The 11,700-nt window shown below is 37.8% G+C and overlaps 1 pseudogene; it reads right to left on the reverse strand.

Moving 5' to 3' along the window:
- Positions 1-2,907: 2,907 nt before the first annotated feature.
- Positions 2,908-3,880, reverse strand: LOC143561346 (VQ motif-containing protein 4 pseudogene; annotated as a pseudogene).
- Positions 3,881-11,700: the final 7,820 nt, after the last annotated feature.

Here is an 11,700-nt window from a genome sequence, read left to right on the forward strand (position 1 = left end):
CAAAGAAACAGTTTTAAAAGAATGTTACGAGATGTTTTTAGCAACAATAAAACATTTTCAAGATACAAAAAATTTTGTGTAGAAGCTAATTGTCAATGGTTGGGGCCAAATTGGGATTGTCCAACAAGATAGAACTCGACTTGTAATATGTTTGAGAAAGCCATCAAACAAAAAGAATTATTAATTGCGTTTCATCAAATTTTGTCAAGTAGGGGTAAATATGCACCATATGATCCTAGAAACTGGTTATTGATTGAGATCGTTACGGAGGTCCTTCAAATTTTTAAATCTTGCACAACTAGTTTATCCGGGGTTTACTATCCAACAAGCCACATTGCTTTACCAAAAATTGCTGTCATGTGCACAAAGTTGAGTGAACTTGATTGTAGGGGTGCACCTTATTTTGATATGGGTGTAAAAATGAAAGAAAAATTTAGAAAATATTTTCAACAACTACCCGCTGTTTTGACATGTGCTGCTGCGTTAAACCCTTGCATCAATGTTGGTGGTGTTGAAGCTTTAATAGAAAAAATTTGTGATGAGCTTGGGTTAAACGACGATCAAAACCCCTATTATAGCCAAACTTTAAAGAATGCTTTCAACACCACCTTGTCAAACATGTATGATGTCTACCTTACAAAATACGGGTCGTCTTCCCAAATTCATGACTCGTTAAGAGCTGTTGCCCAATCCCAATCCCAAACCGACCTTGAAATGGGGATGTACTACATGATTTGGGAAGACGCCGGTAAACGTCAAAGGGTAAACACCCCAAGCAGTGAACTTGGAAGGTATGGTGGTACCAACTTTGTGAAACACATGACTCCGGATGAATTTAGAAGTCTTGATTTGCTGGCTTGGTGGAGAGGTAAGAAGGATGAGTTTCCGATCCTCGCCGCCATGGCCAAAGATTTACTAACGGTCCAAGCTTCCACGGTAGCTTCGGAGTCTGCTTTTTCTGTTTCTGGCAGGGTTATATCGATTAGGAGGACTCGACTCACTGCACCAGCTATAGAGATGTCGATTTGCTACAAGGATTACTTGGAATCTTTAGATAGGGCACAACATCAACGCTCACTCGAGGGGGAAATGGAGTATGAAGCGGGCTTGCATGAAGACGAGGTCAATGAAGGACACACTCAACCAATAACCGATGAAGAAGCCGCGTACGACGATTACCTAAGAAATAGCTCGGGATCGGGTAGCGAAGAAAATTAGTTAAAGAAACAGCAAACATGGAGGCAAATCATGAGTAAGAAACAGCAAGTTGTTCATGTAATCGTGTCTAAGCATTCTTTTTCCTAATATGTGCTCTTATTTACTTGTTGATTTGGATTTTTCTAATTTAGTTAAAGAAACAGCAAACATGGAGGCAAATCATGAACAAACTGCGATTGGGAACAACAGGAGCATCTGCTAGTTCACGATTTAATGTTTGTATTTTTGAGTTAAATCATGAACAACAGTTCTTGGCAGAGATTTCTTCAGTGTTAATGATTTAATGTTTGTATTTTTGAGTTACGAATATGCGATAACGATTTAATGTTTGTATTTTTAATGTAAAAACTATAAATGAAAGTTATGTGTTTTTAATCTTTGGTTTGTTGAAAACACATTCACCAACACACACTCATACTCATCTTCCAAGCAAAGAACCCTAACAACGAAAGCAAACAATGGTTTCGGTCAGTCCGTTTTGCCTTGTAGTTACCGGTTTGTTTATACTGTGAAAAAATAATGGTCTTCATTAAGTACAAAATATAAAAAACAAATATTCGTATTTGAAACCGCGAAATTTAAAAAAAAAAAAAAAAACCGGTTAATAAAAAAACCGGTTTATTAACCGGTTCTAACCGGTTTCTAAACCGGTCCTAACCTGTTAGACCGGTTAGGGTTTTGACAGAAAAAAACCGGTTATTAACCGGTCCGGTTATTAACCGAACCGGTTTTTTTCCGGGCCAAAAAAAACCGGTCCGGTTAATAACCGAACCGGTTTTTTTAAAAAAACCGGTTTGTGCACCTCTAGCCGTAAGTGTTTCTTGAAAGTTGAAACAGTCTCTCCGTTCCAGTGATGGAGGTAAGACTTGCCTACGTCTCATCTTTCCCGTCTCATCTTTCCCGGACACTACTGATGGCTTTTTCTATTTATACGACTAAATTTTTTACACACCTTAAAACTACGTTACTACCCTTTACTTAAAAAAGCTAAAAATAAATAATTTAATTGATAAAACGGTACAAGACGAAGGATCAATTTTCTTTTTCTAGTATAAATTAGGATTTTCAAAATCTTTTTTTTCATATAAGAGCATTACTCATTTTCATCTCTATAATTATATTTAAAAAGTTATATTTTTTTTGTTTAGTTAAATAATATTTTTTATATATTTGTTATTACATCCTCTGTCATATGCTCACTAACTAATTTCAACAAACATTAAAAAAAATACATAGACAAACAATTTTTCACAAATTTATAAAAAATTACTAATTTTTCTCTTTTCTTTATCCAAAATTTATCCAAAACCAGTCTTTTAACTCTATCCTCTAATTTACAAAGACCACTCACAAAAATTTAAAGGATGAGATTCGAATGCTTTAAACAAGTAAACATGTAAAACTTTTATAGTAATAATAAGGGACATGTTATTCATACACCCTTTAGAGAGGGTGTACATAAAAGAAAAAAATATGTGTTAAAAAAGATGTATGAATATCAAAAAGAGTGTGTGAATAACCAATGACTAATAATAATAATAACAACGTTAATCAAATTAATTTTAACACTTTCAATACTTGTAAAATAAAATTATATAATTCATAACAAGATAAACCAAAAAAGATACCCAATTAGAAAAACTCCAAATTAAAATCTCAAGAATCAAAAGTAAGCAATTTTCCAAATATTTGGAAAATTAATTATAAGTCTTTTTTTTCTTTAATCAAATTGTACAACGAGTCAAAAGATTTCTAACCTTAATAATAATAATTATAAAAAGCATCCCAACACCAATATTATTCCGGCGAGCCAGTTACCCTCGGCGACGTCACCGGAAACAACGGCAACAGCTGCGGCGCCACCGTCCCACCAGGCGTCGCCGCCCTAGGCGACGGGTGTAAATAAAACCCCTTCTCCGCAATCGCCCTGTCTTCCTCCGACGAGTTTCCGACCGACGGCGACGACTTATTAAACGGGTCTTCAATCAACGGCGTCCCCGGACTTAAAACCAACGACGGGAAATCGAGAATGCTCGGCGAAAGCCGTTCGTGAAACCGGGGCGATACCATTAACCCGTATTTTGAACCCGGGTTCGGGTTTATCATCAACCCGGTCTTTAAATTTAAGCTGTTTCTGCGTTCGTAGAGCTTGAACCCTTGTTTCTTCTGTTGACCCGTTTTGATTGGCGGTATGGATGCTTTACCCGAAGCTGGATCTGGTTGCTGGGTCGGTTTTAATGAAGCGTTCTTGGCTGTTTCGGAGGATCCGGTTAGCATCTGGACTACTTGTTTGAAGTTGTTGCTGTCCGCTTGAACAAAGGTGGTCGGGTATGGATTCGGGTCGGATCTTGAAACGGGTTTTGGAGTTAGTGGTGGTGTTTGGAAGGTGGTGCTGCTGCCGTGGCTGGTCGGAGAGTTTGCCGAGGTTGAAGTGATGTCCATTGTTTCTCTCTCTAGGATTGGTTTGTAGAGAGAGAATGAGTGAAAAACAAGATAATTTATTTTCTGGTGGTGGTTTTTTTTTTAAACACTTTAAGCCACACTTTCTGCTTGCTTCTTGTTCACTTTATATAACCTTGTGTCAACTTAGGGTGGAATTTACAATTTAGACACATTATGTTTGGTGTTGTGAACATTTGAGGGTTATTGGTTTTTGGGATTTACATTTTGATGCCTCTTTGTTCTAGGAACATGTCTTTATTCTTGGCAAGTGTAACGTGTGTAACATGTGTGACTATAATGTAAGAAACGTTTCCAAACACATGTTAATTCATGGCAAGTATATATTTGACACCCATATTAACTCGTTTAATTTCAAAATTATACTTAACGTGTTTCAATCTTTATGTATAGAACTTGTGAGTAGTTATGACCTGTGATTGAAATGAAATTTCTCAAGTTTGTATTTTGTTCTCTACCTTGAAATTAGATAAGAAATCCTCACTGCATGGGTGGGGAACCAAACGAAGAAACGTTCCAACTTTCTATCAAACAACAGGACAGTTATTGATTCTAATCATCAGCAGTTTGGCAGCTATATATTAGCAGGGAGACCTTTAGCTAATAATCATGTCTTCATCGATACTTAATTACCACTTTCAAATTTCCACATATGCACAATTGACAATGACACAAAGTTACCACTAAGGCTGAGGGGTGTGGGGCTTCAACGGGGGCGCTAGAGCCCCTCCGCTCGCGCCCCCAGGCGCGACCACCACACCACCAGGCGCTAGCGGGGGCGCGAACGAAAAACAAAGCAGGCGTAATGGGGTTAGCGGCAGAGGAGAGCGTAAAGTAGCATAGGGGAGTATGCAAAGACCCGTCGGATATATAAAATGAGCCGTTGGGCTCTTATTTAATTAAAAAAAAAAACCTTTTTTCATCTATAAAATACCCCATTTCACCCATATCAATCACCACAACTTCAAAATAAAACCCAAAATCAACCCATCTTCCCAACTTTTTTTTAAAAAAATGGCTGGAAATTGATACCCAAACCTAGATTTATAAAAAATAAAAAAAATACGTTGTTTGAATATATTTATAAAAAAATAAAAAAAAATTCGCTGGAGCCCCTGCACACCAGGGCCAGGGGCTCCAACGGGGGCTCCAACACCCCCCTTATCCAGTTTCTCTCTCTGCTACACGTCATAATATTATTGGCTGGAGCCCCCATTAGAGCCCCCACACCCCTCAGCCTAATGGGAGTTGAGTTGCGATTGATGATTAGTTTCCACTTACTTTAATTTACTATTTATGTCAGTTTCAATTAATCATTGGTTACCATTTATTATATTCTATTCAATTTTATACCAATCATTCAATTTAAAGTAACTTCCAATGCATACTACTATACTAACAAGGAAAATTAACTTCCCTGATAAGGGGGTGCCTCCTTGAACATCCTGTTCACTAGGTATTTTACCAGTTGATCCATCGAGTTGTGAGTGGTATTTTACCACTTGATCCATCGAGTTGTGAGTGGTATTTTACCACTTGATCCATCGAGTTATGAGTTGTGAGTGTTGAAAATGCACATAGTTTTGTACAAGTGTGTGATATGCATATTTTAACTTTTAACGACCTGTATAATCATTTGTCTCCGATATCATATAAATCAACCAAAGTTAAAATTGACATATAACATTAAAATCACCAATAATAATCTTTATTATTTACTAAACTTTTATAACTATAAACGTACATAAATATTTGTATATATTTTAGTTATAGAACATACGATATATTAATAAGTTAACTTTCACCAAATTCATATATAATAAATTATCATGTTATTAGTATATAGAGAGAATATGTACATAAAAATTCGTTTAAACTCGCAAACCTACTCTAGCTTCGTATATGAGCTTTTGCTCATTTACTAAAAAAAGCTCGAATTACAATTTCAAACTCAATTTAAGTTTGACTTGATTCAAACATTTAAAGAGTTAGTCTTAACACCTAATTATTAAAAAGACAAAATGACAAAAGACGTCCTTTACGTTTGAACGATTTTTAATTAGACGTCCTTTAGCCAAACAAATAGCAGAAAACATACTTCATGTTTCAAATCCCTTTCACGTTAAGTCCTTTAGTTATAACCCGGTTAAAATTTTTCGTTAAATCTAATCATGTGCAACGCACACGAGGGTATATCCGTCATTTCACCATTTTATTTATTAAAAATATTAATAACATACTATCCTTTTTAATAAATTATAATACTCATATATATTATTATACAATATATTTATATAAACACGAAATCATCACCATCGTTTCAGATGGACGGCCTGAACACCACCATTTCAGAAGAATGGCCCCAACTCGTTAGACGAACGACGACCACCACCATCTTAGACGAACAACCACCATCAAGGTCTAAGACGAATGTCAAGACTTCGGCCACCATCGATCTGAAAAAAACCTCTCTACCCAATTTCTGACAATCCTCTTCGCCGCTGACCACCGTCTCAGACGAACGCCACGACGACCACCACTGATTTGAACAAAAACCCTCTTTTCTACCCAAATTTTTTCAATCCTTTTCGCTGTTGGCTAGGGTTTCGAGCTTTAAAGGGATTTGAGTTCGACCTCATTCAAATTGAAAGACCAGGGCGAGATGAAGCCGCATCTGAGTTGGCCGAAGTCTTGACATTTTTGCAGCGGGAAACCCTAAGTCACCGTCGCCGGATCTGGTTGGATCTTTGCCATCGCGATGACAAGGAGGTCAGGTTGCAAGTATTGGGTAGATAGGGGAGACGCGGTGGTTGGTGGCCGCTAAGGCAAAGGTAGGTGACGGTGGTGGAGGTAGGTGGCAGTAGAGGGAGAGGTGGGTGTGGAGGACTAGAGGTGGGTGGTAGGTATTGGGGAGAGAGAGAGATTTATATAATTTTCTCTTTTAGTTATAATTATTATATGAATTGTAATTACAAAACCCTCATGTGCCTTACATATGATTAGATTTAACGAAAAAATTTAACTGGGTTATGACTAAAGGACTTAACGTGAAAGGGATTTTTACATGAAGTATGTTTTCTGCTATTTGTTTGGCTAAAGGACGTCTAATGAAAAACCGTTCAAACGTGAATGACGTCTTTTGCCATTTTGTCTATTAAAAATTATAAAAAAAGATTTTAAACCTTTTAAAAATCGTTCAAGTTTACAAATAACGTGAAGTAATAAGTTTGGTAACTAAGCAACGGTTCGTGATTTCATTGTTATGACAAGTTAGACATTAAGAGTAACTCTCGTTAAGTTTTCTACTAACATAGGGTGAAATGTCAACATACCCTTTAACCTTTTAAATGAGAACTATTTATGTATGTGACATTTGTCAAATTTGAGTCTCGATTTATTTTCGTTTTGTAAACTTTTATTTTGTAAAACCGATTCAACATTTTTAGAACCTTATTTAATTATTATATAATATTAATATAGGCTTCGATCTTAAACAAACCGATGTTTGTCATAATATAGTATTGTTAAGAAAAACATAAGAGGTTCAAACGGATTTTCGTAAACTCGTTATAAACTTTGGAAACCTTTAAACTCGTGTTAAACAACGATTGAAACTCGGAGGGCCTTTATGTAAATATGTAGGGCATATATAAAGAAAAAAACCTAACCCTAAACACACACAACACACAGCCGCTATCTCTTTCTCTCTCGCACCTCCGGCGCCGTTTTCCGGCGACCGGCGAGCTCCGACGACTCCAAAGCACCACCACCGTAACTCCGACACCTTCCCTCCTTCCCTCCCTTGGTTCCCCGGAAACTCCCGCATCCTCTTTCCCTTTCCCTCGTTTTTCCGGCGGCCGGCTGACCCCGGTGCTCCGTCACCTATCCCGCCGTAGCCCCCAACCTCTCTCTCGCTCTCCGTCACACTCTTTCTCTCCCCATCCGTCTCTTTCTCCCTCTTTCCCTCCGCCTCTCTCTTTCTCTCCGCCGCTGCCACCGTTGGAGCGCCACCACCACCTCCAGCTGCTGCTGTTGTGCCCTATTTGCTGTTGCTGCTGCTGTGCAGTTTTTGCTACTGTTCCGCCACTGATCACAGCCGCGCAGCCACCGCTGTGAACCGTTGTCGTTATCGGATCTCGTGTCGCTCGCTAGCGCTGTTCGTTATCTGTAACATCACAAAAATTTCGGACTAAAAATACCAAATATCAAAGTCCAATGACCAAAAGAGAAAATTCTGTTCTAATGTCCGATCGCGATACGCGGCGGATCAGAAGGAGGCCCATCGCGTACCGCGATGGGTATGTTTTCTAAACCCAAGAAATGGCCAGACGGCGATACGCGACGAACCAAAACCCAACGTCATCGCGTACCGCGATGACGAGGTCTGACAGGATGACACGTGTCAGGACACGTGACACCACGTGGCATAAAGGCATGACGAGGTGACACGTGTCCCGCCACGTGGCGACGCTACCAATGATTCATTGAAACCTACGTCGCGATACGTGACGGGGTTTTCATCAACCATCGCGTACCGCGATGGGTTCGTTTTTCAGCTTATAAATAGGGGTGCTTAGCACCTTCATTTGCACACCAAAATCTCTCTCTCTAAAAACTTTTTCTCTCTACCTCGATTTCCGTGCCACCGACCCGAAAAATTATAATTTCGTAATCCGCACCATATACCGATGTCACCTCGAAGTTCGTACCGACAATCCCGACTACCGGCGCACCTCGTTTTGCGTGCCAACCTCGAAACGCGTGACGACCTCGTAAACCGTGTCGACCCGACGTCTCGCCTCGAAGTACGTGCATGACCCGGCGACACCCGAATGTTGCCTAGAATTGCGTGCCGAGGAGTTGTTGATCAAGATTCTCAAAGTACGTGCAAGCGTCGAAGTGCTGCCCGAGAATCTAAAAAATAATAAGCCAAGCAAGGTAGAGGTTTTGTCCAAATAAAATATTATTATCTCGAGGCTTAGACCCTAGTCAGGGGTATAGCCTAGACCTTGATCAAATCAAAAATAACAAAATAAGATTTCTTTATAATTAAAGAAATACAAATTTTATATAAACAAATGTTATAACTAAAATATAACTTCTTTATGGTTAAGAAATATAAGTATTCATATACATGGGGATATAGTTAAAATAATATGTCTTCAAGAGTAAGATATATAAGTTTTACCTACAAGATGTATAGTTAAAAATAGTGTTTCTTTATAATTAAGAAACATGAGATTTGATATACAAAGGTTATAGACAAATAACGTTTCTTCTGGAAGAAGAAACATATCATAGACATTTCTTCTTGAAGAAGAAACATAGCAAATAAAGAAAGAGGATTCATGTCCAAAATATTTTATACAAATGATCAATCAAGGTTTAAGTTATCAAAACCAGACTAAAGGTTTGTAGCCGGATTAAGAGACGATCCGGGTATTTACATAAACCTACTTTATTATAGGTCAATCATTCATTCATTCAATCAATCATTCATTCATTCACAAAGGTTTTTGTCACACCCTCAAAATCCACTAACGGAGTTTTACCGTCAGAGGGTGTGAACTAACAGGATCGGAATCATCAGTTATAATCAAACCATAAAAACGTTTAAATGAAAATAAGTGCGGAAGCGTAAAACCATAGAACAAAGTTACGTCACGCAGGACGATTTAAAAACCAAGGATAACAGTTAAAACAAGTTTGCATAGTTAAAAGTTTATCACACAATGCATGTTCCTAAACCGCGCGCCCGCCTCGGCTACCTGAGAATAACATACTAAAAGTGTCAACACAAGGCTGGTGAGTTCACAAGTTATATAAAATAAATCGTTTAGCGTTTGCGTTCAGCGTTTTACGTTAAGTGTTTTGCGTAACCACGTTACGGCGTTTAAGCGTTTTGCGTAACCACGTTACGGCGTTTAAGCGTTTTGCGTAACCACGTTACGGCGTTTTGCGTTACCAGATAGTGTTATGTCAAATTATATATCGATAGGTAGCTAATCTATACAACAAGTATTACTAAGTGTTCGACACCGAAGCTGACTCGTTTAGTAAGTGCCTTGTCACCAGGTCCTCCAGACCATGGTACGTGTTAGCCAAAATTACACCCGCTCGACCTCCAGTCGAGTTTATCGTTGGGTGGGGTTTGTCAAACCCAGTAGTACTACTCAACAGTGACTCGCTATTCTAAATATTAACCGGTTCGATGTGTAGGACTTCAAATGTTTCGTTTGCCACTTAGCCTTTACAAGTGATATATAATTTATAACAAAATCTTAAATGCGTTGTGGAGTATGTTATCTCCCTCAAGTGAAAAGCGTTTGAAAACAGTTTAAAGAGGGGAAAGTGAAACTCACTGTTTGCGAAGAATTTCCCAAAATAAATCACCAAGATGCGCGTCACCGAAAAACTCTCTCTAACGTTCTAAAACAACAAAGAGATTTTTTCTAAGTGTCGGAATATTATCGAGTCTCTAGACCCGGCACATAATACCTATGCACATAACATGTTTCGTGTTTCGCTCGTGAATCGTGTGTGACTTTAACACTGTGACACATCACATGTGTAAGCAATCATATACGTGTCATGTATTCATAATGTACATTACTAGCAATTTTTCCCGTAAGGGCATTTTGGTCAACAAATAACAATTAACTAGCCATTATTCCCCATAAGGGCAATTTGGTCAAATCATGGCAATCAATTAGCAACTATTCCCCGCAAGGGTATTTTTGTCAAAACATAACAATTATATAACAAATATCATATTTCATGCATTTTTACACAACTCAGCAGCTAGTTTCACCGAGACAGAAATCCTACTAGAAAGATTGTACTATTTCACCGATCATAGCATCTCAATTAATTTACCAAAAATCATCACAGAAGCACATATGTCTTAGGTTTCCATAACATATTTTATTACATTTTTATTCCTCATAGTTTTCTCACAATCATCAAATCATTACAGCAAACTCATAACAGTCAGATTCATGCACAACAGAATGTTATTTGCAATTCCCGTTAAACGAAAAATCCAATAAATGCAAGACCACTTGGGTTTGGTTCCTAACTCAATGAGTCAACTTCCAGAAGTGGAACCAACCCAATTGGTTTCGTAGTTCATGAGATATAACATTTACAACATAACCTAACAGCAGGTCTAACAGCTCAGCTTTGCACAACGTTTTTATAAAATCATAAAAGTAAACTTCTACTTGTCCAAAAATTACAAACTTATACTTTATAGAAACTAGACTCAACCTAGTTTACTTCAGTACCCACAATCTCAACCAATTTTCACGTTTACACTTCGTTACAGTCACTTAAACATCGTATACACATTCTGTCCAGAATCTGTTTACATCCAAACTCAACATAATAACAATCTATGAACTATCATGCATCCATATAACCCTCTAGACTCCATAAACACCCTCCATGCACATCAATTACATATTACATACTTGATTAGGGTTTGTGTTTGAACTCAAATCAAAGACACAACAATCACCATACAACAAGATTCAATCTAGTTATCAAATCATCATCCAAATAACAACAATTATGTTAGCTATGTACATACTCAAAATCGGCAGCCTAGGGTTTGTTATTAACCCAACAAACATCAAAATCAATCAACAAGAATGTAAAGGATGATCAATTATACCTTCCTAGCACCTAGTTCTTCAATCAAAAGCTTGATTTGATGGTGTATATGTGTGTGTTTGTGGACGGCAGCCAAGGAGAGCAAGGGAGGGAGGCCGATCGGAGCTTTGGGGTTAATAATAATAAGTTAGGGTTAAGTGTTAAGGATATATTTATAAACACACAATGTACACTCAAGTCCCTCCACTTCTAAGTATTACTTTTCTAGCCTAACTAACTTGTTTTCGTCTTGAGTTAACGTTTATAATCATGTTATCACATAACACATAAGTCTAACACATAATTATCACATAATTACTGTTTTGACGTTTTTCGTTTATTTATCAATCGTTTGCGTCAACTCGTTTG

This window comes from Bidens hawaiensis, unplaced genomic scaffold, assembly GCF_021521415.1.
Source record: "Bidens hawaiensis isolate Kalapana, Puna unplaced genomic scaffold, B.hawaiensis_p1.1 tig00020663_1, whole genome shotgun sequence".
Taxonomy (NCBI): domain Eukaryota; kingdom Viridiplantae; phylum Streptophyta; class Magnoliopsida; order Asterales; family Asteraceae; genus Bidens; species Bidens hawaiensis.